Below are 26,713 nucleotides of genomic sequence, written 5' to 3' on the forward strand. Positions count from 1 at the left end.
CAGAATCCACCAAGCAGACGCTTCAAAGAACACCAAGGCTGAGTTTTCTTCAGAGAAAGCAGGTCCAGAAACTTTCTAGGATGGATGGGATATCCTGGGCTTGCCTGCAATCTTTTCTCACTGTCCTCTACTTTCTATGGCTTCTCACATCTCTGCTCCTTCTGCCCTCTGGCAGGTCTGGATACCCCTCAGTAAGTGGTTTCAGTTCAAAATTGCACATTTCAGATTTACTAGTAACTGCATGTTTGGCACGGTTGGAATTACCTGTGGTGAGAAAGTCTAATTTGTAAATGTTAAGTAACTTGTCCAAAGGTTTGTAACTCGAAGGGGGTGGAGTCAACTCCAGAATCCACAGTTTAGGGCTATGCTATCCTGCCTACATAATTTGTTTCTTGTCATTAATTTCAGGAAATTGCATGTAACGAAATTTTGAAAGAAAGTTATGCCTTTCAGAATACTTTGTAGAAAATGTAGCAGTACATTCTGTGTGTGTGTGTGTGTGTGTGTGTGTGTGCTCTTAATATTGTTAACAGCTGTATCAGTGAGAGAAAATTAATTTTCCAATATGTGATGCTCTTTTGTCCTGTGTTGAGAGTTCTTCCATGAGATATAAAAGTAAAATTTAAAAAACGGGGCGGAGCGGGGGAGCACCGCTGCTATGTGGCTGCGGGCTGGGAAGGACTTGGGGCGGTGCTGGGTAGCAAGCAGTCTGGACCGGGTCTGACGCCGCTGTCGCCTGCACAGCGGGAGTGGGCGTGACCGGCAGGGTGTCCGGTCCATTCCGGGAGCTCCATGCAAATGACATGCAAATAAGCGCGTGGAAGTTGAGCTTCGCGGTGAGCTTTCCCAGTCCAGAGCCGCTCGGCCGCCCTCCGGCTCCGTCCGCTCCGGCCCGCCGCTCGCCGCCGCCGCCGCCGCGCAGGGTCGCCACCTCGGCGCTCGCTGCCCGTCCAGCCCCGCAGGCGCCCGTCCGACCGGCCTCGGAACCCGACGCCTGCGGCTGCACGCCCGCCCTCGAGCGCCGAGCCGGCTCGCACCGGTGGTCGCCGCGCGCCGGTGAGTGAGTGAGCCTGCCCGCGCTTTTGTCCTGCCGCGGTCACCGGGCTCCCGGTGAGAGCTGGGAGAGTTGGGGTGTGAGGGGATGCCAGTCCCATCCCTCTCCGCAGCCCCGGCCTTTGCAGACAGCTTTGATGACCGCCTGGTCCTCACACCCACCGGCGTGATGCTGGGATGTGGACGGCCTCGCTCTCTCTCACCCCACCGAGCCCGCCGCGCTTCGCCTTCCCGAGGGAGTTTGTTAGAGAGGACCGCTGTTGGGAAGTTTGGGATGGATAGACTGACCCCCACGGGTGGCTTAGCTAGCGTCCCTCTCTGGATCTTCGGCATCTGAAACCCTTCAAAACCCAAAGGACTGAGTTCCTAAGATTGGCATGGCAGATGGAAAGATGCTGTTGGGGAGAGTGTTTGGGATTATTATTATTATTATTATTATTATTATTAAGGAAAATTGAGGTGGGAATATTTGCTGTATTATAAAGTGAAAGACTCCCCTCCATTGGTTTCTGAAGGGGATACAATTAGCTGTTGTGGTTTCAGGGTGCTGGGTGGGAGTGAGGGTGCACACGGGCAGTGGACATGGTGTTAGAGCTTAGGGAGCTGGCTGACCATCCCTCTGTTCAAGCGCAAAGAATGGGGTATATGAATTTCCCCTTGCCCTCAGCCCTCCAGAACCTGCTTGAGAGTTGCTTCAGTCTCCCAGTGAGGTTTTGCCTTTCCCTGTCCTGGAACAATTCTTGCTTGTTTGTTAAGATGCACAACTCTACTCCTGAGCTTTGGGTATCCACACACCAGTCTCTGGGGGAAGTGTGGTGTTGCTGTAATCTGTTCCTAAAAGGCCTTCAGGGTGTTAGAATTTTGTTTTCCTCTCCTTCCCTTCCCCATCAACTATCTTGTTGTCAAATCTTGACCTCCTTCTCAACTGTCTTATGTGGTCTTAGCCTCCTTCTGTTCCACCCCAGAAAGAATTGTGGAGGGCGATGCCTTGACCTCTGCGCCCTAAGCTAGTCAAATGGTCCTGCCATTGTCCAGAGTGAGCTTGTCCTGAGTTCCCATCCTCAGGGTCCAAGGGCCTGAGCTAGGGCTAGAAGGAACCTTCCCTAATACTTGGTTCTGACTGGGGAATGATTGTACTCTGGGGACATGCACAGGAATCCTTGTACCAAGATGGACAGGTCAACCCCAGGCTCACTGATGATGAAGTGGGATCATCCACCACTAGGCATGAGCTTGGAGAACCATCCTAACTGTAGTGCAGATTTGTATTAGCCACCGTTTCTTGTTAAGTCGTGTGTGTGTGTGTGTGTGTGTGTGTGTGTGTGTGTTTGTGTGTAAGAGAGGGGAGCATTGGGGGCACTATGATTGGCCATTGGAGGAGGAGGGTAGCTGGGTTAGGGATAAGGATATACTTGGCAATGGGCATGCCAGAACTCAGGTCCTCAGAGTGGTTTGTGTGTGTGAGATTTGCTGACTCCTTCATCAGGGGACTGTTTCCCCAGGGGTAGATATTAGAGAACATGTATGAAATCAGGACTTAGGAATATTCCTGATCTAACTGGTAAGACTAGGTAGGCCTACCTGGAATGCAGTAGACAGACAGCTGCAGTCACTGTTGAGCGGGGAGGAGTCTATAAGGAAGGTGTGTCTGGTGCCAGGTATACCGAGTGGACACAGGCCTTTACAAGGTGCTTAGCAGAAGACGAGTGTTGGTCCTGACTGGGAAGGTCTCCTCTCTTCGGTGCATTCTCTGGGAGTACCATAGACTCATTCTACAAGAAATATCATTTTTTCCCCCTTCAAACTATAAGATGAATCACTACCCAGCTTTATTTAGTCCCATTTTTCTGTAAAATGCAACTAGTTGGTTCGTTGTCTCTTTTTTATAGAGATTCAGACTGTGGGAATTTGAGGATGAAACATCCCTGTCCATGTGGGGTCTCATTTTCTCTCCTGAGAAAAATGTTTTGCAATACATACAGGAGATTACTCATTATTAAAAGCCTCCTAGCGGGGGAGGCTGTGGTGGTACACAACTTTAATCCCAGCACTCAGGAGGCAGAGCCAGGCGGATCTCTGATTTCAAGGCCAGCCTGGGCTACAGAGTGAGTTCCAGGATAGCCAAGACTACTCAGAGAAGCAATGTCTCAAAAAATAAAAAATAAAACAAACAAATTTTAAAAACCCTCCTGTTAGCCAGGCATAGTAGCATCTGCCTTTAACCCCAGCACTCGGGAGGCAGAGGCAGGAGGGTCCCTGTGAGTATGAGGCCAGCCTGGGCTACAGAGTAGTTCTAGGACAGTCAAAACTACATAGACCTTGCTAAAAACAAAACAAAAACAACACCAGATAAACAAAACAAACAACAACAAGAACCTCCCACTCTCTCCTTTCTGAAGCTAGTGAGTGGAGAACAACCCTGCATAAAGTAACTTTTCCAACAGAGGACATTAATCTTGCCCACATTCAATGTAGAGCAATTTAAAAAAGTCTTTGAGATTATAATTAATTATGCCCTTTTTCCTTTCCCTTTCCTCCCCCTGCACACTCCCATATACACCTTCTGTCTTTCTTTCAAATTCAGGGCCTCTCTTTTCATTAATTGTTATTACATGCATATATAATACATATATGTATATATCGATGTACATTCCTAAATACAACCTGTTGAGCCATTTCCCCACCTCTGGCAAACAAGGGGTGTGCACAGAGGACAAGAGGCAGGGCCATTTGCACGGGGGACTTGCATACATGGGTGCTTGGGTCCCAGTAGAGTCTGTTGGTTGTCATGGGGGCTCGGAACCAAGACATCATCAAGCTGTCATCCAGAGAGTGTGGACAGAGCAATGTCACTGCAGTGGGCCCCAGTGCCATGTGACTTCCTTTTCCTTCTCTCTCTCAGCCTCCTGTCCCACGGGAGGAGTGAGGTGTCAGGCAGCAGCCTGCTTGTCAATCACTTCCCTCCCACTTGTCCCGTTCTGCGGTTGCCTTCCCATTATTCTTTCTTGAATTTTGGCTGCCAACCTTTTCCTCCAGGTGAAGCTAACAGGTTGAAAGTGTGGTTCTTACATGCTCGAGACTGTGGGACCTCATTTGTCACCACAGGCCGGTAGGTTGTCCCTTCTACCTTGGTATCTGCCCCCTCAGAAGCTGGGGCTACTGTTGGCCCTTGTGCACTGTGCCATGACAGCTAGCTTAGTGGGGCTGGGGCACAGGCAGGGTCAGCAGGAATTACCGCTGGAAGCTCGGGGGCCAAGGAAGGCTGACTTTTCAGCTGCTGCCCGGGGTCTCCTCTTCAGTGCCTTCCCGCTCACTGTCCCTGAGTGTCTGAGGGCAGGCGAATGCTCACAGTGGGAACCCCACTAGGGAGCTGTGGGAATTTCTGTGTAGATCCAGCTTCTCAAATCCCCAGTGTTGTCCCATCCCCCACTTCTGATCCTTCTGTACCCTCCTTTCCTGCCCACCCCAGCTCTGCTCCTCCCTCCTGGGTCTTGAGTGCACAGCCCTCTGGAGACCCAGAGCCCCCAGGACAAAGGAAGGGGGATGAGGAGAGGATTTCCCTTTCTTTCAGATCTGCAGCTTGATTTCCCCCCTAGCTCTGGGCCCTCAGACCTAGTGTTAATTTGTTAACCCAGGACCTTATGAATGACTTCTCATAATCTTCAGGGGACACAGGTAATTTTTTTTCCCCTTAAATTACAGATAGTTCTTCAGAAAGCTGACGGGAGATGGCCGCAGGGTGGCAGGTGGATTATGAAGTGTAAGCATGCGTTCAGATCTGTCTTGTCTTGTTTGCTTACTGGCTGAGTGTTCTTGGGCACAGTCCTCAGCCTCTGTGAGCTGCCTTTAGTGTCTTCATCTGACCACGAGAGAGCAGTTCTCAACATTAAATGGCTGTGATAATTCAGTCAGGGAAGAGCTGGCCTTCCAAGTGTGAAAACCTGCGGTACATTCCCAGAAGCCATGTTAGAAAGCGGCTGTAGTGACGTGGGCTCATAATCTCAGCATGGGGAGGGAAAGACAGGCTAGGGCTCATGGCCAGCCAGCTTAGTAGCCGGCCACCTACTAGGTGATTTGTAGGCCCATGAAAGACCTTATCTCAAAATTCAAGGCAGATGGCTCCTAAGAAAAGACACCTAGGGTTGACTTCCGGCTTCCACGTGCACAAATATACGTGCATGCCCACACACATGTTCACCCACACGAACATACATATATACAAAAATGAAATGACTACAGAATGGAGAAAAAGAGTGGTATTATTATAATGTATTGAATAGTGTTCACCATGCCCATGAAATAACTGTAAATGAGCTGGCAAACATTAGATATCTACTCTCCACCTAGTTGCGTGGATGATTGATGGATAGAATGGATGAGATCTTATGCCTATGAGACTTGGGTCTGCGTGAGGAAACAGGTGACATGGATGAAAGAAACAGAAAACGGGGACAATACAGAATTTCAAAGTGTCTAAGGTGTTAAGAAATTCAGGGGCTGGGCTGGAGAGATGGCTCAGTGGTTCAGAGCACCGACTGCTCTTCCAGAGGTCCTGAGTTCAATTCCCAGCACACATGGTGGCTCACAACCATCTGTAATGAGATCTGGTGCCTTCTTCTGGCCTGCAGGTACACATACAAACAGAGTGCTGTATACATAATGAATAAATAAATCTTTTTTTAAAAAAAAAAAAGAAAGAAAGAAAGAAATTCAGGGGCTGCAGTGCTGGGGAAGGCCTCGGACACAGGAAGAGAGTAGTGTGGGTGTCTGCCCGGAGAGAGGGGGCAGGGACAGTTGGCTCTCAGACCCTTCTCGGCTGGAATCTGCTGTGACACCTCTGACCCTGACCCGATGGTGGACTCCCAACCATGCATGTCTGCTCCTTGCTCCTCCTGAGATTTATTTTGTGAATGATTTTCATATCCGGGCTTGTTTTCTTTCTGCCCAGAATATTCCAGGAATGAATTCAGTTTTATGCTGAATCAAAACTAATGAGAGGCAGCAAATCTCTGGCTACAGCAAAGGCCCAACCAATCCCAAAGAAGATTCTGGGGCTCTGGGGCCCCGTGTGCTTCATTTATGGCTTCTCATTTTCTTGTTCTAGAAGTGCAGGATGTCGGGCTAATGGAGACGTACCCAGCTGACCTTTGCATGACTGAGGAAGAAATGGAGGGATAGAGCTGAAGCACCCACATTGTTTATCCCCCGTTAGTGCTGATGGATGGTGACAGGGTGGGAAGGTCAATGTCCTTTCCGAAGCCAGAGGAATGGGTGCAGATTGGCCCCATTATATATTCCAGTTGGCTCTATAGAGTCCTTGAGAGTCATCCTCTTTATTTTTATTTATTTTAAATTGTTACTTTTATGAGTACTGGTGTTTTGTCTGCACATGTGTCTATGTATCACATGCATGCAATGCCCCACAGAGGCCAGAAGAGGGCATGAGGTTCCCAGAACTGGAGTTAGATACTTTGTGAGCCACTCACTATGTGGGTGCTGGGATTGAAATCAGGTCCTCTGAAGGAGTAGCCAATGCTCTTAAATCTGAGTCATCTCTTCAGCCCCTGCTTTGCTAATCTTTTTTTGTTTGTTTGTTTTTCGAGACAGGGTTTCCCTGTGTAGCTTTGTGCCTTTCCTGGAACTCACTCTGTAGCCCAGGCTGGCCTCAAACTCCGTGATCCTCCTGCCTCCGCCTCCTTCAGCAAATCCTACTGGCGTGCGACACCACCAGTGCTTTGCTAATCTTAAAGCACAGACTGGTCATGCCACCTCATCTTCAGAAACCTCAGTTCTGTTCCCTTGGAATAATCTCACCAAGAGAATCAGAACATCCCCCCCCCCCACACACACACAGTCTCACCACAAGCCCACACACTCTCTGCTCTGGCCTACAACAGCCTTTGCCTAGTTAATACTTCCTAGTCTCTCTAGCTTATTCTCTATTGGAACATTTTCCACTGCCTCTTTGCCTGTTAAGTTCTTCTATCCTTGCCTGTTTATTCAAGAAATGAGTTTTTAATTCTTGATCCCCATGGAGGCTGCCTTTGACCTCAGCTTCCACATCTGTAGCAATTTGGCCTTGCAGAGTTCTTTTTAAGGTGACAAGTCATGTATTGTGGAATGCTTTAATCTTTTATTGTTTTTTTTCATGATAAAAATATTTATTTATTTATTTATATGGTTTTTCTAGACAGGATTTCTCTGTGTAACAATCCTAGCTGTTCTGGCTTTGTAGACTAGGCTGCCCTTGAACTCTCAAAGATCTGCTTGTCTCTGCCTCTTGAGTGCTGGGATTGAAGGCGTGCATGAGCCACCCCACCCTTGAGAAACCTTCTAGAGTTCCTAGAGCTTGCTGGTAAGGTTCCCTTCTGGTCCATCCAGCTCAGTGGCTTCAGGGGCTCTTGTCTGTTCTGCTTTGTTTTCTTTAAGCTCCCAGGATGGTTCTGAGAGCAGCCGAAGTTGGGGCCCAATGCCAGTTGGATTTTTGTGGTGTCTTCATTTCTTTGATTTATGTATTAGCAATCATTCTTCAGAATTAACAAACCAACTCTGCCTAGATAAAGAAAAAAATAAAGAAAAGGAAGGAAGGAAGGAAATAAAGGAGGGAGGGAGGGAGGAAATAGCTATGCAGTAACATTTTGTAGTTTCTCAGGAAACAAGAATTTCCTCTGATTTACACATTTCAAACACTGTCTGAATGACAATATTTCTTTGTTTATAGAGTTGAATACCCATTTCTTTATCATTATAAAAATTTATTTTTTATTTTTTCTAGACAGGGTTTCTCTGTGTAGTTTTGATGCCTGTCCTGGATCTTGCTCTAGACCAGGCTGGCCTTGAACTCACTGAGATCTGCCTGGCTCTGCCTCTCAAGTGCTGGGATTAAAGGTGTGCATCACCATCACCTGGTGAAGTACTGTTTTTTTATAATCAGTGTTCATGAGTTTTGAACGTTGGCCAATCCTTGTTCCAAGACAAAAACTTGGTGAAGATGTATGGGTTTTGTTGTTTGTTTTTGTTGATTTTTATATTGTGTTGGAGTTGATTGTCTCATGTTTTATTTGGGATTTTTGCATCTATGTCTCATGTGAGATAAAACCATTGTCTTTGTCCAATTGTGTTTGAACCTCCAATTTTTGACACCCTTACATCTTTGGAATGAACAGAAAAACCATGATTCTGAAGTCTACCCGAATTTCCCCGTTGTGGAATATTACTTTCACTAGGCAAATATGTGCTACATTTGTTTATGTTTCAGACTATTACTTTAACTATGTAAAGGTGTCTTACATGTGTTTATGCTGCATTTGTTTAATTATGTGAAAATGTGTTGCTGTTCCACCTTGCCTGCCCAAGGTATCTGATTGGTCTAATAAAAAGCTGAACAGCCAATAGTGATGCAGAGGAGGGATAGGTGGGGCTGCTGAACAAAGAGAATAAATAGGAGGAGCAATGTAGGCTGCGGCAGAAGAGAGGAGAGGAAGAGAGGGAGACCCTGGGGCAGTCAGCCCGCCAGCCAGCCCCAGAGCAGGCAGTCCAAGTAGGACTTACAGAATGAAGGAAAGGTAAAAAGCCCCAGGGTAAAATGTAGATGAAGAGAAACAGACACATTTAAGTTAGAAGAGCTGGGGGGGGGGGACAAGCGTAAGACAAGAACGAGCATTCGTAACTAATAATAAGTCTCTGTGTCATGATTTGGGAGCTGGTTGGTGGCCCAAAAGAAAGCCTGATACATTGCCCTACATTGCTTTTAAGTTTAACTTACAGTTTTGGTTTTTCTATAAGCAAATAATATTGCTAAAAGTTGATGTCCTAAAAATTAACCAGAGACTTTGGAAAAATAAGTCTTCAATACTTATGTTTTCTTCCTTTCTTTCTTTTTTTTTTTTTTTTGTGTGTGATAAAATACCTGGAAAAAAGGAGGGGGGCATCTTAAGGAAGGAAGGATTTTATTTTGGCTCATGGTTTGAAAAGGCACAGTCCACGATGACCAGGAGAGTATGGCAGAGTTCTTGGCAGATTGTAGCTGTAGAGGCAGTGAAATGAGACTGGCCTTCTGAAGTCTTGACAGGTCGGAAGACAGAGCACTTAGATGTGAGCACTCAGTGGAGCCTGGCTAGCCTAGAGCTGATGTCTTTTCAAACTCTTTTAGCAATGTCTGTTTTGCAGGGCAGGTTTTTAATTTTTAGGCCCATTCATCTTAAGAATGGATTATGCTTTTGGTGCTGAAGCCACAGCATCTAATTTACATGATGTGAGTTCCTTGGGATCTTCTTCAGATGTTTTAATAGTTGCAGGTTTTACATTTATGTTTGATATGGTTTGGTTGTGAGTCAGCTCTTGTTCTTGTTTCAAGACACAGAAGTTCTTTTCTGAGTAGAAATGTCTAGTTAGTCCATGTGGTGAAAAACTGCCCCTCCCTGCTGCCCTCTGTTGAAAGTCAATTGAGCCTGCCTGTGGGGGCGTAGCTGAGTATTCTCCGCATTGCTTCATGTGTTTATCTTAGTAGTAACACAGTATCTAAACTTTTGTATCTTTATCAGGCCTTTTAAAATCAAGAAGTTGATTTATCTTACTTCCTTCTCAAAGTAGTTCCCTGATTCTAGAGCTTTTGCTGTTTAGGTAAATTTAGAACCATCGTGTTGATGTCTACATTAAAATCCTGCTGAAAGTTTTGTTGTCCTTGTTTGGTTAGTTAAGTTGATGTCTACATTAAAATCCTGCTGAAAGTTTTGTTGTTCTTGTTTGGTTGGTTAAGTTTGTTTGTTCTGTTTTATTTATTTGAGACAGGATCTGATGGTTACTCTTGTAACTACAGATAGAGACAGATGTCTGGGCACACCTGTGAGGCATTGTCTAGATTAAGATTTGCCTCTGAGAATTGTCTGTGAAGGGTTGTTTGAATTTATTTTCTCTCTCTCTCTCTCTCTCTCTCTCTCTCTCTCTCTCTGTGTGTGTGTGTGTGTGTGTGTGTGTGTGTGTGTACACATGTGTACCTGCGCCTAAGGAAGCTAGAAGAACGCATTGGATCCTCTGGAGCTGGAGTTACAAGTTGTGAACTGCCCAGTGTGGGTGCTGGGAACTGAATTTAGACCTCTTCGGGAGCAGCAAGCCCTCTTAACCAATGGGCAGTCTCTTCAGCCCAGAGACCGTCTTGATTATGTTCATTGATATGGAAGACCAATCTTCTTATTGTGGGTGGGAGCATTCCTCTGGCAGCAGATCCTGGACTGTCTAAAATGGAGGCCGCAAGGTAGGCACTGAGATAGGCACCGGTGTGCATGTTGCGACATGTCCAGCTGACTCAGGGTCGTCCTGCCTGCCTCTGTTTCTCACGGGTGATGGACGGTCACCTGACGTTGTGAGCCAGCCCCTTCCTCCTTCCAGCTGCTTTTGTCAGGGTGTTTATCACAGCAACAGAAGAGGAGACTCAGGGCCTTTTCTTGCATAACCCAGGCTAGCCTGCAGTTCATAACCCAGGCTAGCCCGCAGTTTACTGTGCAGATTAAGTCTCCTGTGCAGCAGTCCTCCTGGCCCTGCCATTACAGATGTGCACGACCCCATTAGCCATATCTCTCCATTGATTTGTGTATTGTTTGATTCCTTCTTCAGCATTTTGTACTTTTTAGCATATAAATGTCAAATGCATTTTGTTAGGCTGTAGGCTTATGTACTGTGTGTTTTCAGTACAACTTTAATTATTATTTTTAGTAAAACCATTTTCAGATTATTACTACTTATAATTACAATAATTTATTTCAACAGTTTTTTGTTTTTGTTTTTAATTTAAAGTTTGGCAGGTAGACCTATAGTATTCAGGGATCTAATGTAACTGGTACCTAATTATAGTTAACCAACAAATAAAAGTGTTTAATTTGCAAAGTAATGGAGCCTGAGGTATAGAATCATGTTTAAGCCCTTACCTACTTCTCTGCCTCTAAACTGTTTCCCTGGTCATTCTTCTTTGAGTTGATTTTTTTAATGACCTTCTATTATGTGATATTCCTTGAGCTTGTTACGAGTACTTTATTCTTAGAGTCTTATTGCATCCTAGAGAACAGATTTGTTTCTTCTACTCCAGTTGTTTGGCTCTCGTTTATTCTTGGTTTGTATGTTAGTTTTGCAGTCTACTGGTAAGCAGGAGTGATGGAGACACACGTCACTGCCTTCTTTTTTATCATAGGGGCCAGGCCCTTAGCAATATGTGGTTTGTGTTGTGTTAGCTGTAGGACTTCTGTACATGCTGTTTACAAGGTTGAGGAAGTGTGAGTCTATCCTTATTGCTACAACTTGTTTTTTTTTAATATGATTTTTTTTTCAAGTACTTTTTTGGGGTCTGTTGAGAATGTCAAGAGAGGCACTATCTAGAAACTAAGAATTCAGTGTGCCAAAGCAAAATTTATGAAGTGGACTCCTTTTTCTCCCTCTCCTTCTTCTCCTTCTTCTCTTTCTTCTTCTCCTCCTCCTCCTCCTCCTCCTCCTCCTCCTCCTCCTCTTCCTCCTCCTCCTTCTCCTTCCCCTTCCTCTCCCCCTCCCCCTTTCTCTCCTTCCTTATTTCTTTATTTTTCGAGACAGGGTATCTCTGTGTAGCTTTGGTGCCTGTCCTGTCCTCACTTTATAGACCAGGCTGGCCTTGAACTCACAATCTGCCTGGCTCTGCCTCCCAAGTGTGGGATTAAAGGCATACACCACCACCGCCTGGCTACTTTGCTTATTCTAGGAATTGGTAAAGCTTTCTGCAAAGGACCAGTGTGATATTGTGATATTTAAGAAATACGTATTTTACCTTTATTTCCAGTTCCTGGCACAGAGCTCCTAAAACCTACAAATTTCCCAAGTGGTGGGGATGAGAGCGGCGCTTTTGTAGTTACTCAAAAGATGTTCAGACTGTACTTCCACCCTGTGCATAGATACAGGATGGGAGCAGGTGGTTAGCCAAACCAATCACGTAATTAAAAGGTTGCTCCCCAACCTTCAGAGAAGAGGGAAAGGCTAACAGCTTAGTTAATTGCCAATAACTAAAGGATATTGAATTGATTATTTTGTTGGAATGGAACCCCTATATAAGCTTCTAAATCATGGGGTTTGCACAACTTCTGGATTGGTAGATGCCGGCATGGTGGCATGCCTGGAGGAGGGTGCAAGCTCCAGGCTCCTCCTGAAGTCCGCTGTCCTGTCTCTAATCTATTTGGCCGCTCCTGCATTGTCTCCTCCTTTATAATGGGCATGCACGTGTCAGTAAAGAGCGTTCCTGATTCTTAGAGCTCTTGAAGCAAATTAATGAACCAGAGGAGGAAGCAGATTTTGTTTTGCTTTTTCATAGCTGACCAGCCAGAATTACTCAGGCCCAGGACTTGGGACTGGCGTCCAGAATGGGGAATGAGTCCTTCATCTGAGACATGAGGCAACCTCAGGTAAACAGCGTGGGATCTGAACTGAAGTGCGGGACTCCCAGCTGGTGTCCCCAGCCTGAGACTTGAATGGTATGAGGGAAATCCCTGACCCCTGACCTTTGGTGCAGCATGTTGTGGGACTGAAAAACAAGTCAGAATAACTGCAGAGTAAATACTTTAGACTTTGTGGCCTCTCAGTTCCCAGTTCTCCAGACTCCATCCGGCCAGAGTTGTGTTTCAGTAAAAACAGGCTTCGGTGCCCTTTGGCAGTCAGGGTCTCCTGCTCTTGTCTGTTCATGTGCCCGATCACATCAGCTGATTTGCCGGTGTTGGACCAGCCTTGTGCTCCAGGACGGACTTCCCTTGCTCTCGATGTGTGAATGCTTTCACGTGCTGGATTCAGCTTGCACACATTTGGTTGATGTGTGTGTACTTGTGGAGCGAATAGATCCGACTTTCTTAGGATGTCCCTGATTTCTGATTTATACATTGTTACTTATTAAGTTTTGGGTAGGAGTTACCGGAGAAGTTTTTACATTTGGATGGGATGGTTCTCACAAATCTTAAAAATAAACAAAGGACTAGCCGGTGGTTTTCGGCAGTTTGTGCCTTCTGATTAATTTGTTACTCTGACGTGAAGGTAGAATATTTGTGTTCACTTGCCCTCCCTTTAATGCCTGTAGGATTCAGAGCTGCATCTCATCTTTCATTCCTGATATTGGTAGTTTGTATTTCCTCTTCTGTCTTCATTAATCTGGCTGGAAACAGTCAGTTCTATTGGTTCTTTGACAAACTCAAGTGTTGGTTTCATTGATCACCCCGTTATTTTCTGCTTAATTCCTTGGTTTCTTCTCTGTCATTTCTTCTGCTTTGGGTGCCTCCCACCTGACACCTCTTCTAATAACCTATAGGGTTTTCCTTTCTGGGTCAGTAGGATTGGGAAGGGGGCTGTGGAGGTGTAGAAGTATTTTTCTACCTGCAAACATGTCTAGGTTCTTGCGGGGATTCTCTGATGCTTTTGCCTGGGGTGAGGTCAGAGGCAGGAAGACTTTTCTTTAGGGGTGACAGAGGATGTTCTTCACTCTGCCCCTGCACTTCCTGCTCTCAGCATGATCTGTGGGACACAGAAGAGGGAGTTGGAGGTGCTGCAGTTTTGGTGATGAAGGAGTCTCTCTTGGTCCTTTGGAGGAAGGGTGGATGAACTTTTGGGTGGGGAAGACAGGTGGTAAATATTTTCAGCCCTGCAGGCTTCCTTCTTTGCCCCCTCGGCTCCCGCAGTGTGAGAACAGCCGTGGGAATAGATACATGCTGGGCACGGATGTGTTTCAATAAGGTTTTATTTTCAGGAAAGGATGACAGGATTTTCAGCAGGGTTTTTGCCCTATACACCTGCCTTAAAACATTCCAGTCTAGTTCATTTTGTTGATGATTTTCATCCCTTGAGCCAGATAAACTCGCTCTGTAGATAAATATCACTTGGTTTGGAACATTCTAGTCTGTTCCTCAGCTTGAGTCACCACCCTGCTGTAAGCTTCTCAGCCTAAGGCCACAATAATACCACCTTGTGTCCCCCCTCAGCTGAGCCTTTGTGACCGGAGGGATGCTGCCATGCCCATGGATGGTATCTTTGCCTCCGAGTGTTTGTGTGGGTCCCCTTAGAGGCCTGCAGGAAATGTGTGAAAGATTTGGACTGTGGCATTCCAGGCAGAGCTTTCAATTCTGAGTGTTTTTGGACAAAACACTCAAGTTTTGCCTGTGGATTCTGCCCTCTAATTATGCTTCCCTTTCACTGAAGGGTGTGGTTAGTGCCATGAACGTGGGCCTCCCAGTGCCAACCCCATGCTGGCTTTCTGAGAGGACTTCGCTGGGCCCTTTCCAGGGCCAGAGTCCCTTTTAACACAAGAATATGCCGCGTCTGTCTGTGTGAGAGAAGGCCGATCACGGGAGCTAGACCTGTCTGTCTTCCGAATGCCCCTTATGCTTATATAGATCATCTCATTGGTTGGGAAGGGGGGGTATGGGTGGATATGATGAGTGTCTGGGCTGCAAGTGAGATGGTTCAACAGGTAAGAGCACTTGGTGCTCAGAGTTGATGGCCTGATCCCTGGAAGCCATAGTGCATGCCTTACAGTTGTCCTCTGACCTCTGTACATGTGTGGAGGCCAACACCACACACAGACACACAGACAGACACAAACACACTCACATAGACCCAAACACACACACACACACACACACACACACACACACACACACACACACAGATTCCTTTTTAAAAGGAAGGGCTGAGGCTACTAAATCCAGTTCAGCAACTTACTGGGTGAGTGACCCTGGGCATATAATTTAACAACTCTGAATTCCAGTTCAGTCATCTATAAAAGAAAGAGGCTGACAACTCCCCAGCTCTGTTACCAGGTTTGTCTTGACCTCTGACCTGGGCTGGGGAAGGGGTGGGGAATGGTAGACAAGAGTCTACAGAGATCCACAAACCACCGACAACCTGGTGGGGAGAGCCACCAGAACAGGCCTATAGTTTGGACCCACGTCTTCCATCTTTCTTGTTTCTGGCTACAAGGTGAATAGTTACCTTGTCAAAGGCCAGAAATAATGGGACCAGCCAGTCACAGACTGGAGGCTCCCACACTGTGAGTCACAATTATACAGTTGATTATGTTTGTTATCATGAAGGGAATTGACCGTTACAACTAGGAAGTGGAAATACAAGATGGCTACTCTCCCTCACACAAATGGAGTGTGGAAATACAAGATGGTTGCTTTCCTTCTCTTTGGGTGTTTCTGGGCTGGAGGGGAACAGGAGTGACTCAAGGGCCAGTTTCCTCTGTAAGCAAGGTGACACTGGGTGTTGCCTTGGACCTCCTGGGGATGCCAGGTTCAAATTGGTGGAGCCAGTTGCATACCTGATGAAATTTGGTGGTGCCAGGACTCCTGGATCTGGCCACATACTTATCATCCTCATGACTTCCTAGCAATGGAAGATGAATGGAGTCCTCTTACTGCCTTCAAAACTCCCACTTCTTCCTGTGTCCAGGGGTCTCTGCTTTCTGCCAAGGTCACACTTGCCTGGCACAGCTGACTGGGGATGGGGACCTTGCCTCTCCTGCAGTCAGTGAGTTAAGGACACTCCTGCTTCTCGCCCACTCAGCCCACCCCTGACTGAGGCCTCTCATGAGGCTCTTGTTCCCATTTTATAGATGATCGTCTGAGGCTTAGGGAGGTAAATTTTTTAAGATCAAATGACCATGGTAAATCCATGACTCGACTGAATGGAGGGTGTAAAGTAGTGGCCATTGGTTATCTCTTTGCTGTGCGGTCTTGAAGAAGCTTCCTTATCTATAAAGAAAGAGGGTACTGCCACTACCTCACGTGGTTTATGTATAGGTTACAAGAATCCAAGAACGTACGTGACTCACTTCCAATGTTATGGTGTACAACAAGTACCCATAAACCCTTCGGTTTCATTATAAGGCTCTTTTTAAACTTTTTTTTTTTTGAAAGAGGTTTTTTTTTTAAAAAAAATTTATTTATTTTTATTTTATTTGCATTGGTGTTTTGCTGCATGTATGACTACGTGAGGATGTCAGAACTTGAGTCACAGACAGTTGTGAGCTGCCATGTGGGTGCTGGAACTTGAACCCAGGTCCTCTGGAAGAGCAGCCAGTGCTCTTAACTGCTGAGCCATCTCTCTGGCCCCTTAAACTTTTCTGTAACTAGAGCTTACTGTTTTTATTCCACTGTTATGAACAACACTACTGTGATTATCTCTAGCCAAATAGTTGCTTTTCTCAGTTGTATCCTTTGCTGGGATTGCACGCCATGAAGAGCATAGCTAGGTGAAAGAACGGCCCTCCTCTGTGCTTCTGTCTTGTGTTGCCCAACAGCTCTCTGCCTGGGTGGGTCCCAGCAAAGCAGCTGCTGCCAGGGGCTCAAGCTCCTTGTCAGTCCTAAGGTATGTCTGGGTGCCTGGCGTGAGCAGATGACTGGGAGGGCACTGAAGAGAGAACAGCCAGTTGGGGCCTGGAGTTTCCTGCCTCAGCCCTTTCTAGAAGCTTTTCCTGGCCACACCCCCCACCATGCCAGCCTCACTCTGATTTTCCTGTCTTCCTCACTGGCTTATTTTTCTTCTTGCTCTCAGCTCCCATCCAGCATGAGTTTATTTTATTAACCGTGTGTGTGTGTGTGTGTGTGTGTGTGTGTGTGTGTGTGTGTGTGTGTGTGTGTGTGTGTGTTTGTCTCTCTTTTCTTACTACATAGTGAAATCATTGAGGCAAGTTTAAAAGAAATTTAAACATTACATTGATATATTTACTTATTTTGTGCATGTAGGAATGTAGGCGTGGACACATGCCTGCCGTAGTGTGCATGTAGAAGTTAGAGAACAACTTGTGGCTGGTTCTCTCCCTCCACCGTGTGGGTCCTGGAGCTTGAACTTAGGTCTCAAGGCTTGGCAGCAAGAGCCATCTTTCTGGACTGAGGTAAAAAATTTTAAAAATTTAATGTTTTTATTTATTCTTTGAGAAAGTCTCGTGTGTGTGTGTGTGTGTGTGTGTGTGTGTGTGTGTGTGTGTGTGTGTATCTCACTCCCCAGTTTAACTTTTCCTAGATACCCTCATTCCCCTCCTCAACTTTATGTTGTTGTTGTTTTTTTGTTGTTGTTGTTGTTTTTGGGGGTTGGTTTTTTGAGACAGGCTTTCTCTCTGTAGTTTTGGAGCCTGTCCTGGACTAGCTCTGTAGACCAGGCTGGCCTCGAACTCACAGAGATCCACCTGCCTCTGCCTCCCGAGTGCTGGGTTGTTGTTTTCAAATAACCCTCGGAGTCCAGATGGTGCTGTCCATACACAAATAGGTATAGGGCCCCCCACTGGAGCATGGCCAACCTACCAGAGGCCACATCCCTAAAGGAAAATGACTGTCTCTCCTCTAGCAGCCACCAGCTTTCAGTAAGTAGCTCATTAGCCCCCACCTCTTGTCCCTGCTGGAATGTTGCCTAGCTTGATCCTGTGCAGGTCCTGAGCAGACAACCACAGCTGGTGCCCTGAGTTTGTGCAGCAGACCCATCATGGCCAGAAGACACTGTTTTGTCTCAATGGTCCCCAGCCTCCAGCTCTTTCAGGTTTTCTGCCTTCTCTTCTGGGATGTGGTGGGAAGGGGGTGTGATACAGATGTGCCAGTTATGACTGAGCACTCCACCAAGACACTGGTTCTCTGTACTTGAACGTTGAGGGAAAAGTCTATAAAATATTGAAATTGTGTCTTTTGTACAGAACTAGCACACAACCTGTGTAGCTGAATGTTGGCTAAATGAAGCTGTGGCAAACTTGGCAAGTTGGTAAAAATTTAAAAGGGCCAAAGCAGTGATTATCTTTGAGGGGTATTACTTGTTGTTGACTGTGCTTTGGTTCCTATCCTAGGTTACCAGGGCTTGTCATAAATCTATTAGAGATTGTTTTTGGTCTCCACTACTGGTAATAAACTACCTCACACATAGTGGCTTAAAGTAGCAATCATTGTATTATGCCCAGGTGTTCTGGGGGGTCAGTAGTTTGAAAAGAACAGGGCAGAGGTGGTTGGGGTGACTCAGATGGCTACACACTAGAATCACGTGAAAGCTTTGTTACCACCCACTGGGTCTAGGCTTGAAGATTGGGCTCTGCAGGGATGCACTCCAAGCAATCACCTGTGAAAGACCTGGGTTCCCTCAAAGTGTGATGGCTGAGTTTCTGGAACACATTTAGAGAGCTGGTATGCAGCAAGAACCCGTGTGAGCTTTGTGATGTGTAGTTACCTGGCCTCAGAGGCCACATGTTGTCACTGCTCACATTCAAAGGACAGGAGCCAAGCTCTTCTATCACCTTCAGGACACCTTCCTAAGGGGACTGTTCTCTACCTCCATCTTCACCAATTGAGCTTCTTTAGGACAGGGTCTGCGGTATCTGTCTAACATGAAGGGCCCTCCAGTTTCCTGACACACAGTGAATACTCATCAGCTGAGCCAACCAGGGAGTCGATGTTTTCCTGGATGCCTTATGACACTGTCCCAGAGATACGGTATGTGGTGAGTGCCACATGTAAATGACCAAACACATGAAATGGGGAAAGCATGGGATTCAATGTCTTCTTACTTGGCCTACACAACCAACAGTTGGCATTTCAGACTCCTCAGCATCACCCTTCTTCACTTTCTGCTGTCCATGGAAATAAGCAACATTTGAATGTCTACCATGGCGGCAGCACTTATTAGATTAGCTCAGTCGCCCCTGTGACCATCCTATGAGACGATGCTGTTATAGTCTCGATCTTGTGTCTTCCGAAAGGTATGTTTAATAAAAGGGTGTGATCTCCAGTTTGGCTGGTGGCTTGTTCCCTGCCATAACAAAATACACTAACCACAAGCAACTTAATGCAGAAAAGGGTTATTTTGCCTCCAAGGTAGAGTGGGGGAGGCATGGTAGCAGGTATGTGAAGCTGCTGGCCACATAGTCAGGAGGCAGAGAGTTACAAATGCCTGCACTCAGCCAGCTTCCTCCTTTTTATGAAGCCCAGGATGCAAGCCCTGAGAATGATGCAGCTCTCTTTTGGATGGGCCTTCCCACCTCAAACAAGACAGTTCTCTCAGGTGTGCCCAGAAGCCAACCTCTTCTAGATAATCTTCAAGGGTGTACCTGGAGGCTTGTCGCCTGGCAGATTCCAGATCTTGTCAAATTGACAAGACTAATTATCACAGCCAGAGAGGTAGTGGGACCTTTAAGAGGTGGGGTCTAGTGGGTGGTCCTATGGTCACTGGGCATGTATCATTGAAGAGAACCGTGGGACTCCAGACCCTTCTTTTTTTCCCTTTTTCACTTCTTGACCACGAATTGAGTTTTATCCACCATGGATTCCTGCTGTGATGTGCTCCCACAAGCCAGCTGAATTAAGGGCTGTACTCTTTAAGACTGTGAGCCAAAATAATCATTTTCCCTGCTAGGTTGATTTTCTTAAGTGTTCGTTATAGAAATAGAAAGCTGATTATGATGGTTAATATCAATGGTTAACTTGGTGAAATCTAGAGTCACCTTGGAGACCAGCTTTTGGACTTCCCTGTGGAAGATTGTTTTGATGAGGCTAATTGATGTGTGAATATCTGACTGTTGGGGGCACCATTCTGAGGGCTAGGACTATATAAAGAAGACAGTGAACTGAGTACAAGTGTTCATCACTCTCTGCTTCTTGACTGTCCCATGTAACCAGCTGCCTAGAGCTCTTTCTGTTTCGACTTTCCACCATGATGGATTGTGACCTAGAACTTGGAGCCAAAACATACCATCTCTCCCTTAAGTTGCTTTTGTTAGCTTCTCCCCAACCCACCCAAGCACAGCAGCAGAAAAGGTAACTCAAACACTCACCCCCAGGTGACTCTTGTTACTACTCTATGTTTCAGATGGGAAATTGGAGGGTCAGAGACCCCAGGAGGCTGCCACAGGCACTTCCTGGTACACAGTTGGGAGAAACATAGTCTCACTTCAGACTCGGCAGGTCCTTGGAGCAGGCTGACTTGTGTTTTATGGTACTCTTCTTTCGAATGTAAGCCAGGAAGGAGGATCAGCGCCACTTCCTTCACGACCAATCATAAGGTACACTCAGTGCCCCAGCGAGGTTTCATGAAATGCAGCCCCCTCTATGTCTTGTTCCTGGCCCTAGTTCAGCTCAAAGTCGTAATTTTAGAAGAGGAGACATCAACACTGGACTGTTGTGTTTACTGACCAGTTAGTACCATTTCAGGCCACGACTTTGTGGATGGAAGCTCACTATAAGTCTTTTAATAACACATGGCAAGGCGACACAGCATTTTGGGCTCAAATGCAAGAAATATCTTCAGACAAGGCTTTTCTTCTCAAGTGCCAAAATTTAACTAGCTGGGATTATTTTCCAGCTCAGTCATGCTCCCTCCATCAAGCGGTTTGCCTTTTATTGGGAAATCTGCATTTTTAATGTATACATAGAACACTATGTCCTTGGCTCGAGGATACAAGAAACTGCGTCTTTATTTTATTGTCGGGTCTGGGTGTCAGAAGGGATCACAAGTCTGAAGCATGAGATGCAGAAGCAATGTCTTGATGAAATAATGCGAGAGGGGAACTGTCCCTCCTTGTGTGACGCAGGCCTTGTGCTGAGGAGAGAAAGGACCACAAGCCACGGGAAAGAGAGCAATACTGGCTTCTGAACAGCATGGCTTTTGCCACGCCCCTGACCTGGAGCCCTGTGCCAGGCTTTTGAGACATGAGCTCTGCTCTACAACAGGGGGTGCATTACATTAGCGCTGGGCCAGATCACTCACTTCCTTCAAGCAGTTCTCTGCCGAGAACTTAACTCGTGTGCTGCTGCTTGCTCAACCTGTTACTGGATTTCCATTTCACCATTATGTTTGAGGATAAGTAGAGTTCCATGTTTTAGCCAGAGTTTTGTATTCTATTTAACTGTGTCTAAAAAGGTTGAAGAGCCTGTCACATAAAAATTTATACATGTATGGGCTGGAGAGATGGCTCAGAGGTTAAGAGCACTGACAGCTCTTCCAGAGGTCCTGAGTTCAATTCCCAGCAACCACATGGTGGCTCACAACCATCTGTAATGAGATCTGGCACCCTCTTCTGTATACATAATCAATCAATCAATCAATCAATAAATCAATCTTTTTAAAAAAGAAAAGAAAAATTTAAAAAAATGTATACATGTAGCTAGGTGGTGGTAGGAGGCAGAGGCAGGCAGATCTCTGTGAGTTCCAGGCCAGCCTGGTCTACAGAGCGAGTTCCAGGACAGCCAGAGGTGTTACACAGAGAAACCCTGTCTCAAAACAAAAACAACAACAGAAATTATACATGTGTATAAACTTTCTGTTTCTATGACTGGAGGGAAATTAATGGCAACACTTTGATGCTCATACTTTGCCAAAACTAGACAATGAGCGTCATTTCAATGCTAGGCCATTGTTCCTTTGTGTGTACCTCTGGTGAGGTTGGTTGTGTCTTGTGTTTTTAGCTATGTGTCTATTGTCTGTTTTCACCTTGCCTCATTTTTTTTTTCCTATTAAACTGTTTGTCTTGTGTTATAGAAGCTCTCCATACGATAATGATATTTGGACAGACCTTTAAGAAATCTTGTGACACCGTTTCATCTCTTGAACATGGAATCACTTTTAGGAGATGGAAGACGTGACATGGCTGAGTGAGGCTGGACCTCCCTCAGCAGTATTGCTTTAGTAACTGTGTTTGGAACGAAGTAAGCCTGTCATAGACTTGGCGTCTGAGATGACCAAGACTCCACAGTGTTGGAGGAATGACTGGGATGGATGAATAATTAACTGACTGGTTGAGAAAGCTGTCGAAAACATCATGGATGTGTACCTTAAATATTTTAACTTAAAGCAGATAATACAACTTTGCAAACTTTCCCTCTGAGGGAACATTTCTTGCCTGTGGGTTTGTTGACAGGAATCAACATATTCTCCCTTGGGCTGTGCTTTTAAGACAGCAGAGTGCAGAACACTTAAAGTTCATATAATTTTTTTCCTCACTGTTTTATAGTTGTCGCATTCAGACATAATTCAACAATAATTTTTAAACAATTCATTTTTATTACCCAATGTTCACAAAAATAAATCTTTGGTGTTACTATTTAATGACTTCATATACTATTAAAATGATATATAAATTCAGTTATACAACTGCAATAATAAATATAATCAGTTAGAAAATTTTAAGCCTGTTGACTCTTGGTAAGCACATCGCTCTCTTGCAGAGGTGAGATGTGTGGGGTAGATTAGATAACTGGAGATTAAACCCTATTTGTCCTCAGCATTCAGCACCATGTGGTACCAGTCAGTATCTTGTCTGTGGAGAAGGGAAAGTATTGGCTTCCAGGGTGGAAGGAATGAAAAGGCCTTTTTACTCTAGCTTGTGCAAAGCAAAGGGCACAGAACAAAGAAATAGACTGCAGAATGAAAACATTTGCAGCCCATTGCTTCAGCAAGGGATTAATATCCATAATAGACAAGAAACCCCAAAAGACTCCACATTAGGCCAGACATGGTAGTACATGCCACAAGTCTCAGTGCTTGGAAGTCTTAGGGAAGAAGGTTGTGTGCAGATGTAACCGTCTTGTTAAATAAGAAACACAGAGCCAATTGCAGAGTTAAAAGCCAAGAGGTCAGAGCAATAGCTGAGAGCTGAAAACCTTACCTTTCACTGCTGCTCTGTCTTTCCTCTCTGCAAGAGGCCTTCTTCCTGTGTCCTGTCTTTTTTTATAGACTTTCTGTTTTGTCTTTTCATTGATTGTAAACCCAACCATATGACCTTCTCGCCACTGCCTGTCTGTACAGACCTCCAGGTCTTCTATGGTTGGTATTGAGATTAAAGGCGTGTGTTGCCATGCTGGCTGTATCCTTGAACACACAGAGATCCGCCTAGCTCTGACTCCCAAGTGCTGGGATTAAAGGCGTGTAACCATCATCGCCCAGCTTTTGCTATAGCTTGCTCAGACCCCAAGGCAACTTTGTTAACATACAAATAAAATCACATTTCAGTACAAATAAAATATCACCATATCGGTTACATCTACAGCTGGGCCTCAAAAAGAATCAGGCAGGATTTACTACTATTAATAATAACTGGCATATGACTGTGTGCAGAACTGAACTCACATGGCCAATGGAGAGAAAGAAGGTCTCCAGTTACAGTTGTGAGGTTGAGGAAAGCTCTGGCTATCGAGTGAGACTTCACCTCAGGGGGGGAAAAAAAGGTAAAGAAAAGCTCAACAGCAAAATAAAAAATAAAAAAAAAATCACTTCAGAAAACAAGTAAATTATATGTATGGATGTTTCTCAAAAGAAGACATGCAAGTGCCTGACAAGTGTATTAAGAAATGCTCAGATCATTAGTCACCAGGAACATGTAACTGAAAACCACCATGAGTTATCATTTACCCCAGTGAGCACAGACTGAGGTAGTATGTGCTATGAGGATATAGAGAAAGAGGAAATGTTACACGCCATTGGTGATTCCTTAAATCATAAAACTTGTAGACCACAGTACGAAGATTCTTCAAAAAGCAACACCAAAAACTACCATGGGTTCCAGCAAGCCCACTAATGGGTATGTATCCCAAGGTGTCTGGACACCCATGTTTCTGGCAGCACTATTTGCAATAGCCAAGATATGGAATCATATAAGGTATACACACACATGGACTGCTTATTATTTAGCTGTAAAAATAATGAAGTCTTGTCACCTGCAGCAACTTGTGTAGACCTGGAGGACATATGATAAATGAAATAAGCCACCCATAAGACATATACTGTATGTTCTCACTCATCTGTTCTTACGCATTTGTAGGGCAATTATAATGTACAATAATTCATGATATGTCTCAAGATAACTGGAAGAGTTTTGATACTCCCAACACATAGAAATGATAAATGTTTGAGATAGACATAATTACTTTGATTTGATTGTCATGTATTATATACACATATCAAATTATAATGCTATGGCCCCCTGTATATCTCTAAATATTATATATCAGTTAAAATAGAGTTGTAAGGGACCTTTGAATCTGAAATCTCCTCAAGAGACTCATGTTTTAAATGCTTGGTCACCAGTTAATATGTTATGAGAAGTTCTGGAACTTTGAGAGATGGGGCCAACTTTGAATGTTGTATCCACCCCTTCATTCCTGTCTTGCCTCCTGTGATGGGAACAGCCTGCACCACACACTCCTACTCAAAGAAATGAAGAACACTTCCTCTGTGTCTTGCCTACCACCATGGCCTGAAACCTCTGAAACTGTGAACTAAGAGAATTAGACTCTTAGTTCATTCTGTCGGGTGTTTGGTCACAGTGATGCAAAAGTCACTAATAGAGGAACTCATAAATTGTGTCACCACCTTCAGATGGCTATTTAAACTTACCTGAGGATACTAATGTGGAAATATATATTTTTTCATTGTATTATTTCATTATATAAAAACAATTTTATATCACGCGTGCGCGCGCGCGCACACACACACACACACACACACACACACACACACACACACACATCTCAAAGAAAACAAGTTACTCCAAAAATGGGTGGGCTTTTCCTCTAGCTAAGATGTATTGGGTGACTGTATGTGCCATGTGTGCTAAGTGATTTACCTAGGTTACTTCAACTGTTTATAAGGATTAAACATCCTTAAAACACCCAGTGAGGTATAGGTATTATTTCCATTATATAGATGGGAAAACACACAGCCAGCATATAACAGAGGCAGGATTTGAAACCAACCAGGTTGATGCAGTGACTCAATTCTAAACCCCAGTATAGTCTCTGAAAAAGCCCGAAGAGGTGGATAGAGCATCTGTATGATGTGATGTAACATGTGATCTGGGCATGGGGGTGCATACCTGTAATCCCAGCACTAGACAGGTTGAGGCAGAAAGATGAGAAGTTCAAAGTCCTCCTCTGCTACCTAACATAGTAAGTTCAAGGACAGCCTGGACTCCTTGAGAACTTGACTCAAAAATAAAAATACATATGTATGCACACATACATAATTAGGTATAGAGATTTTGTGGGATTAATTTGTGGGAAGTCAGCACTATTTTGGCTAGTTAAAGTGCTTTCTACACATTGTTTTCTAAAGGTATCTGTTCAGCATGAGGAAACGGGTTCTTGGCACACAGTAGTGGCCAGTGCACGCTGAATTATTCTGATTCTGACTCTTCAACCAGAATTTCTGATTATCATGTTAGTAAGTCTATCATGAAGGGATGAGTTAAAGGTTGTATTGTCAGGTCTGAATACTTGTATCTAATACCTGAAGGTCTGAGAAGAGGCCAGCCTGAACTTCCATATTCAGGAATGAAAGAGAGATTAGTCAAGGCGGGAACCTTGACTTCAGCCAGGTATCATTCATTAACTGACTTTTGTATGGCCTAGAACAGATTTCACATTCTGGGGGCCCAGATGAATAGCACTCAGCCCTACGGGAGCTCATATATATGGATGGGATAACGTTGTGACAGTTATAAACAGGAGGACAGAGGGCACTCCAGGAGGACCTCATGTAAAACAAGTCATACAGATAAAGGGAAAGACATTTCAGGAGGTCAGGTGGGGATAAGTTGCTCCAAGTAGACCGGTGGCAGGCACAGAGAGGAGGTCTGCGGGCCACAGCACATGTGTGAGGGTGTGGCCTTAGATGAGACTGGTGAATTGAATAAAGGCATGTCACTCCATTGGGAGACTTTGAACTTAAGTGTGGAGAGCATAGAAAAGCATGACTTCACATAAGGGAGCAACATGACCGGATTTGCTTTAACTAAGACCCTGTATTAAAGTGATGACTGGCTTAGAGACGGTCCTAGTGGACTAAGATGATGGCAGGGGTGCTAATTAGATTATTGGAATAATAATAATAATGATCAAGCCAATATGAGCCCCAATCAAAACACACTAGGAGTGTTGAAGAGATGAGGACCAGATTCCCCACAACGATGCCTCTGTTTGAGCATTAGGAACACTGAACTCAGGCCAGGAAGATGGTGGATTACTTCTGATTCTCTGCTCATGAGCTGACATCTCCTTCTCTGAGTCTTATCCAAATGGGAATGCTCTCCCCTGTCCAGCTTGCATCCTAGGACCACTGAGGCCATATGTGGAAAAACATTCAAGGAAGCTATCTTGCTGGGCTGGCCAAGGTTTCCAGGATGGGTGTGAAGAAGCCTGGGCCTGACATGAGGCCTATGGTTAGTTTTAGACTGCCAGAGAATTATGTAAGAGACAAAGGCAGTGAGTGGGGGAGAGGTAAGAGCCTGCTCACATTTCAGGAGAATTAGCTCCAGTTTGTATTCCCTTAGTACTTTGAGGCTTCTTCTATTCAGAGACCTCAGTTCTCCCAAGTCTACTCTACATTTTCCTGCTTATTATACCATCTTCAGGGCCAAGGCCAATACCTCAGGATCTGGGCACTGTTGCAAGTGATAAAAATAAGCTAGAGAAGCACAGAGCTTCTGCAGTGGCAGCTCCCAAGTCAGAGGCCCCGAAAGAGGCCAGAACTCAACACCAAGAGAGGACTCGAGTCCTCAGTCCCTCTGTTTACCTTATGCCCGTAGTTGAGTGTCTCAGGGCCTTAGACCCAGACACAGATGTGAGGGGTGAACTGGAGAGGGTAGGAATGTATGTGAGTTAGGGGGCAGGCTCAGCGTATACCATTAGCTTGGACTTGCCCCTGG

The 26,713-nt window shown here is 45.2% G+C and overlaps 1 protein-coding gene across 1 annotated transcript in view; it reads left to right on the forward strand.

Annotated features, from left to right (window-relative positions):
* The first annotated feature begins 878 nt into the window (after window positions 1-878).
* The window catches only part of Mylk (myosin light chain kinase), a 250,871-nt gene continuing 225,036 nt past the window's right edge, over window positions 879-26,713 (forward strand). The window contains exon 1 of the mRNA XM_036203911.1: window positions 879-1,056. The gene's annotated coding sequence lies outside the window, so the exon portion shown is untranslated. The remainder of the gene's footprint in view (window positions 1,057-26,713) is intronic.

Source organism: Onychomys torridus, chromosome 12, assembly GCF_903995425.1.
Source record: "Onychomys torridus chromosome 12, mOncTor1.1, whole genome shotgun sequence".
Taxonomy (NCBI): Eukaryota; Metazoa; Chordata; class Mammalia; order Rodentia; family Cricetidae; genus Onychomys; species Onychomys torridus.